This window comes from Copidosoma floridanum, unplaced genomic scaffold, assembly GCF_036245765.1.
Source record: "Copidosoma floridanum isolate Cflo_tuat_1 unplaced genomic scaffold, Cflo_Japanese_pri ptg000004l, whole genome shotgun sequence".
Classification (NCBI taxonomy): Eukaryota; Metazoa; Arthropoda; class Insecta; order Hymenoptera; family Encyrtidae; genus Copidosoma; species Copidosoma floridanum.
Window position 1 is genome coordinate 26,603,748 of NW_028321881.1, and position 7,869 is coordinate 26,611,616.

Genomic DNA, 7,869 nt, shown 5'->3' on the forward strand with positions numbered 1-7,869 from the left:
GTTTATTCGTTAAAAAACGTAGATATTAATTCACAGTTTTTACTAAAACGTGAGGCAACGTATCTTCGTAAGTATCATACAAAATAGCAAAAATTGTTGAACCAGAATTGATTTCCATGTTTGCCCCTTCGTCACTTTTGTCACTAAATAGTTTTACCATACATAATTTGAAAACCGTGTCACTTTTTCTTATTTTTCTATCATGGCTCTGGTCATCTGTTTTGTCTCTTACCATAATAATTTTTCTGCTTAAAAAAATCTTTTTTAGTCCTTAGTCTTTTCATTCACCTGTACTAATTCTTAAAGTGCTTGAAGATTGTAACCAAACTTTTACCATATCTTATGATCTTAGGTGTTCTAAATCTTACTATCTGCTGTTTAAATTAATTTGAATTTCTTTTTAACATTCACAAACTCCTGAAAACTACTTTGTAAAAATACAGTTGCTTACCGTCTTATTTTTAAAACTTGTCAACCTCGAATAAATTATTGCCACGATCAGGACTTATTTTGACTTTCCTATGGTGATTCTAGTCTTTTTATCTACATGATATTGCTTTTAAACAATAAGTAGAACGAAGTAGCTCCCCTTCCTTGCTCTCTTTTGTTAAACTTTGGGTGATGATGTCCTCTTACATATTTGCTGCGCTGATAGCGTCTTTGATCACTCCTCATGTTTATCTGCTCCTTGCTGTTTGTTTAATTAATTATTTGCCACGTGCATGCACTTCTTACTATTTGTTGCTTGTTAGTTTATCGTTGCTCATGTTAATTCTTTTTCTTTCAACGCACTGTACTACGGTGCTTTCTGATGACGAGAAGGAGAAAAAAAAATTCCTTTTTTTGCTGCATATAGACTCACGCCAACATTCGAGCACCAAAGTCGAGGGTCGAGTTAACACAACTCCCTGTTGTATGGAAATTAAAAAGTTTAGGAGTGCAAAAAAAAAGAATAGCCATGAGTTGAGACAATGTTAACTTTTATTTGTGCTTAAGCGAAGGATGAGACGTTCATGAAGTGTTAGTTTTGGAGGTCTGACTGAGAGAGAGCCCAAATTAGTCTGTTCGTTATGCACTGTTAGCTGTATGTTCAGGGTGTGAATTGACAAGGTCTCTGTCTATCGTACGTTACAACTCTTTATACGATAAAAATATTAATTTTATGAAAAAAAAGTTTGTCTTGTGTGAAATCGATGGTTAACCTTCTGCATTAATACAAGTAGCAATGGGCATTTTCTAAAATAACTATGACCTTTATAGTTTAAACCTCTGTAAAATAAAGACAAGTTAGTTGCGTGCATTCAAGGACAGTCAGTGCTCCTTGTACAGACATTGCAATTGTATCAGTGAGAGCATCTTGGGGGGTCAGAGGCCATTTTTGCCTCGTTACAACTATTCTTAGTACATCGTTAAATAGCCATGAGAAACTCTAAAAGAAAAGTATAAAAACAGTCAAGTAATAATTTGTGTTTTTAGTGTAACTTAGTTTTTGTATCGTACTCGTTCTATCATTATGTGTGGTTTTGTTACTTTACCTAGTTCTCATTGCAAACTTAAGATCAAATATGTAAATAGCTTCTTACGTTAGTAGTATATTAAGATGTAGGGGCATTATTCTTATCAATTGGACATAAGATTTTTAAAAAATACCAGGCAAGTCCATGCAACTAAGATTAATTTTATTGCAATACAAGTACTAGATAGGATGATACTACGGTTATCATACAAAAAGTAAGCTGCATGAAAAACCAAAACAAAACTTGACCATTTTTATATTTTGATTTCAGAACTTTATACTGCTGTTTGAGAATGCATTCAATAAATAGATAGCTGAAAAAAAGAGAGAGAGTGTGTATGTGTATGTGTGTACAAGTGTAAAGAGCAAGAGCGAGCAGGGCAGAGAAAGAGAGGGAGAGATAACAGTAGTGTGTGGGATTGGGGACGGAGTGTAAGTGTGTGTATGATAGCGTAGGTCTAGGACGAGCAGGACGTAGTAAACGGTTACTTATGGCTCAAGTGGTGCTAGGTGGAGTCACTGCAGCACAGTCCAGAGGACCATGTTAAGCGTGGTGTTATGTATAGTGTAAGGAGATACTGTGTATTCGCGTTAAGAGATTGAATAAAGGAATAGTTAAAAACGCTTGTTGGTGTTAGTTTAATAGTTCTCTTCATAGAAAAAGCACAATCCTTCTTTTCTAGAAAAAAAACCCGAGGCGTAAGGGAGCATAGATTATGTACGTCAACGAGATTTGTCATTGCTGCATCAGTGCCTCTTTATAATTTCAGGTGAAGGAGCAATGTTACATGATGTCACTCATTGCAATCATATGATGGCTTTAGCAATAAATAAAAAAATTGCTATTTCACACATGAAACTCCCCAAAATTTAGGTTTTGTTACAGAGTTATACTCTTGGAAATATCATTACTTTTCAGGAAAGTACTATTTCTCAATACTTATTAAAAGTTAATTTTATAAATTAAATACCGTTTGTATAAAAAAAAAGTTAATACATTATTTAATAAAGTCATACAATTAAAATAATACATTCCAAGAATTTTAGAGCTATGATGGTTTTTTAAACTTCTTTATAATACAATTTTCAGAAATTTCTTTGTTCAGCTGATAACATTAACTAAATAACCGTGTTAGAAGAAATTCTTGAATGAAAAATCTTGTAATAAAAAGCACTTGTATACTTTTATGTCATTCATCAGACTATCTTTTATCATACCGTCTTTATAAATAAGTCAATTCCAATGTTATAACATACAAAGTTCATAAAAGGGATGTACATGTATTTTTATTCAGCAATTTTACAATTTCCAACTACTTAGAAGATCAATTATCCATGTATAATTATTTTTAAATAATTATTTATAACTCTGATCACTAAGTTACATGAGGCTTATGTTAACTGCTTAAAATCAAAGGCACTACGAAAATTTTGAAGGTTTGCTATTTTATCAATTACGTTAATACTACAGCTGTATTACATAGTTTGTTGTGAGTAGTTGCTTTTTAAGGCAATACGTTAATTAATAAATATCACAAGTGCATTTCGTACTCATTGGGCACAGTCAGAAAACGAGTATGATTCCGTTTCTTTGTCTTTTATTTCATAATTCTCTTAGAGCTGTAAATTATATCGGCAAATTGACGTTTAACAAATTACATAACAAATGATGAAACTAAACGTCCATTTCATTTTTTTAATTTCAATTTTTTTATTAAACTGCTATTTATTTCATCAACTAGGACGATAAGTTGAATAGGAACTAACTAAGAATGTATAAGGCTTTAATAACCCTTTAGTTACTTTTTTATGACTTCTTTTACTAATTATAATTAATTGAAAAGTATGACTTCTCCATAACTTTCACTTGTTTGTTTTACACTAACATCATATTATTTAGGGTTGACTTCCACAATAAAACACCACTTGGTTTTTCCAAGCAAAACTTTTTATTCATATACAAGTTAATTTTTGGTCTTATATAAGAGACCTTTTCCAGACTCTGTATGAATAAAAAGTTTTGCTCAAGAAAACCAAGTAGTGTTTTATTGTGGAAGTCAACCCTAAATATTTACAATTAATCTTTATTCTTAATGTCAAATACTTGCAGGGACCATAGAAAAGTTAAAAGTAATTTACACTGCAATTTAATTATTATTTTATGTATCGCTGATAATAAATTCGATTCTTTAAATTGTATTTTAGTCGAAAAATGAAATGATTACCTCTTCGTTACATAGTAATCAAGTGCTATGTAAGGTTATATAAATTTTATTTGAATTATTTCACTAGTATGCACATTAATATTTTTCTCTCAGTAGGTATCTATTTTAGCAACGCTACGTTCTGTTCGTCTTTGTCGAAAGGCTGGGTGTACATGTACGATATTAATTTAACACAATTAACAATATTATAATACCATTTTTCTCTAGATGCTATCACATTTACTAAGTAATTTACAAGACACCTCACAGTTATTTAGGAAAAAGGGTAGATTGGGGTCTCGAATTCATGCTTTTTGGATGGTGTGCAAGTGCCTTACCACTTAGCCACTAAGAGCTCTTAGCAACACTACGTTGGAAAGCCCTGAAAGGGACCGATGCACTTGCGCTCAGCTACCCCCTCCTTCGTGCAGATTCACTTTTCCCTCCGCCAAAGCCAGAGCCAAGTCGATATAAGAGGGCGCTTCTGCGTACAGTGGCAGTCGGTCCAAAACCACTGCGGCGCACGGTCACCATCGGCCAGCTAGATCTACCGGCTAATGACAGGATTCTCACTCCTCAACCAGCGATACTCGGGAGCAATCCGACTAGAGATCTTTGAAAGTAAACGCCCACGGCCACTTTACCAAATACAACTTCTTCTCATTCACCTCGGCTTCTCCAGTCTTCCTAGCGGAACCTTGCGCATTACACTAGCAAAATTCGCAGTGGATCAGGATCTCGATACCAAGACCCTTTTCAAGTCACTAGCTGCTACTCAGGATCTCGACGCCGAGAACCTGTTAAGATTGCTCTACTCCGGCTCACCAGGGGAAGTCTCCAGAGAGCTCCACGCTACATCCACCGTGAAGTCACCAAGGAAAAGGAAGCGTTTGAAAAGGCAGCGAATCAGGCGTAATACCAAGAGACGACTGATCAAACCAGCTGTACGTCCACGCAGCGTGGTTGTTGTTCCACCCACTAAAACCCACCTTTGGGAACACCACCAGATAAAACGTTCCACCCAGGAGGCCCTTAGTCGAAACAGGACTTTCGCAGTCTTGCCCTTGGGTGCGTGTGCTTGTTTAAGGGCAATTCCCCTAGACTTGGGGGAGCCAACAGGGAAGAGGAAGCTGACTCAACCCATACTATGCCCTTCTTCTGCACGCCTTCCATACACCGAGACCCCTCAAGGTATACCTAGATTACCTAGGGCACAGTTACCCGAACTGAGGGATCCTCAGAGACTCCGCAATGTGTAACGCAAGCTGCTTGCGAGGCCCTTGACGACTTCCCATGGGACTATCATTTTGCCGTAGCCTGACGCTCGCCATTAATAATCGGCCCTTCTCAGGACCATCAATGAGTTAAACGCACCAGAAGCTATCTTTCCAGCGTAACAAAGCCAAGGAACGCGCAGCCACTAAGGTCCACCAATCAACAAGGGGCAACCACCAAGGTAGGTCCCATCCATCAACAACGTCTTATCTGCCATAAGAAAAGTAAGCTAAGAATCACCTTAAGCCAACGCAACATGTTGTTAGCAGCGTTGTTAGTTTTAAGAGCATGCCTATCTCAACCATGCGTAGTAAAAGTTTGGCTATCAGCCAACTTAACGATAAAACCATTTCGCTAGCAGAAAGCCTTAAAGAATCTTTTTTTGGGCATTTCAAGATACACATGTCCCAGATTTATTATTTTAACTACTTTACCACCATATTCATTGGTGAATGTGTAGAATCGGATTAATGAGGATAAATTAAACAAGAAAACATAAAGCATACTGACGATAATGATTACGAGTATGTTTCTCTGTTTGAATATTTGAGTATTCAAGTCTAAAGTAAAAAGTAGCGTGGTCACCAAGACTTCGTTTTTTTTTAAACTTACCTTGTAGTGCTCTCTTGCTACGAGATATTATATTAAGCTAGTGTCACTTGCCTTAATGTTCTCTTATAAATAAAAATAAAAAAAACAAGAAAAAAGGAAAAAAATAAGGTACTGTACGCTGCTTCAGGTCCATAGTTCTTATAACTAGATTAATGCAAAAAAATTTATGTAACAGCTTAAAAAATCATAAATGGAAAAAACGTTGTCTTGTTCGCGAAGCCGACTAAAATACATTTAAAAACACAAAAGTCAAGAAGCCCATTCCCCTACCACTGTGTTTGCCTGTTTGGAAACAGAATTACTTTTTTATATTTGCTGGTACTAACAAGTTTTTTCTAGTGTTTGTAAAAAGATTTACTTTGTTTCTGAGTCATGCAAGTATAGCAAGGCAAAAAATTTAAACCATAAATGCTTACAGCACATACTTCAATTTTTCCCCTTTTTTTATATTTTTTTCTGCTTTTCTGGTAAAAACATTGTACCGACTGTAACTGTGTATCTTCAGATTAAAAAGTATTAAAACTTATAAAAGTGAAGCAGGCTCTTTTTAAATAGTTTGCCCATCACACGAGTAGCTAATTGATATACTATTACAGAGAAGAAGAAGAAAGTAAGTTTTAAAAGTGTCTAATGTGATGATGCCCTTTGCTTATATAATATGTACTTTTAAAAAATAATTGGTATACAACTGTGCCTACACCTCATCATACTGCTTGCAGTCCTGGCGTATTCTACGTTTAAATTAGTTGGTTTTCAGTATTATTATGAGCATGAGAAATAAGCCAAAGATCATAGTTTTGTACTACAAGTGTGTTCGACTACAGTAGTTGATACAAACTTGTTATAAGGTACTATCCATGGTAAAACAAATACAAGTTTAAACGCATTTTTAAATATAACCTATTTTTTGCAACCTTTTTATAAACGTTGAACACATAGTAAACGGTACAGCAGGATAAAATAGTAAAAATTGCACTTTTCTCAATCATGTATTAAAGTTCACCATTAAAAAAGACTTCAGCAAGAACTGCTCCAGTTAGATTTTTTACCCCTTTAGGTTCTGATACGAACTTTTTAACCTAAAAAGCCGGCTTTGTCAAAAACAATTACTTCTACTTGATCCATAAGCTTGAAAAATTCAAAAAACTAAAAAACATATAGACTGTGTAACAGAAATAAACTGATTTTTTTACAGATTTTTTTTATCAAATTGGACATCAGAAAATTTTATTCGATTATTCAATGGTTTCTTAGGTTATGTTGGTATTTTTAAACACTTTTTAATGTCTCTTTTCATTGTATCATATTGTAGTATTTAAAAAATTATTCTGTAAATGAGCTTCAGTAAATACTCACAATTAGGAAAACCCCTTTTTCTCGAGCCATCATGTTGTTTTTAGGTATATAACCTTAAAACCAATGGCAAAATGAATTTTAATAACTATTATTACTGCTTTATTTTCTATTTTGTCAACTCCATTTGTCATAAATACCAATTTTAAGTTAACCACTGCTGTTACAACAAAAAAAGTTTAAGAAAATATATAGTTCAAGAACACGACCTTAAAAATACTCGACCAACAGATGTAAACATTGAGTTCTACAAACTTTTTTATAGTGAAAGGGTCCAGATAAAACATTTTTTGGTGGAAAGTACTTCATATTACTAGTACATCATAATAATTAATTATGTATCTTTATGCAAAGTTATTTGTAAATTAGTAAAAATGTGTTAATTCTTATTGAAATCCCTAAGTATTAATCACTATTCATATCTTAAATTTTTCATTAAAATTTAATGCAGTTACATTGTCCATTTTTTTTCACTTATTAACCAATTTACAATGATAATAATTTTTAAAAGCAGTTTATAATATTTTTAGTTCTCGTTTCTATTTTTGGCTATACTGGATAAATGTTCAAGGTTTTATGTAGTTTTGGAAGAATATTTGCTGGTTTAATGATTCTGTATTTGTATCTTGCATTTCTAAGATTATACACAACTGTAGCAATGTAAAAACAAGATCCTACAGTTCGTCATCCATTAGCACACTTACATGAATGGTGTAGACTATCACTGTATCCAACTGTGTGAGGCTCATATTAGATGTAACATTTGAAAATTTTTTTGTCAATATGCCTGAATCTTATTAATTCTTTGATTATATTAATATTTACTTTAATATATTACCAATTTCAATTTTTATTATCATCCGTTTAGTTGGTTAAAAAACACAGGGCTGGACCTAGATAATAGGTTTC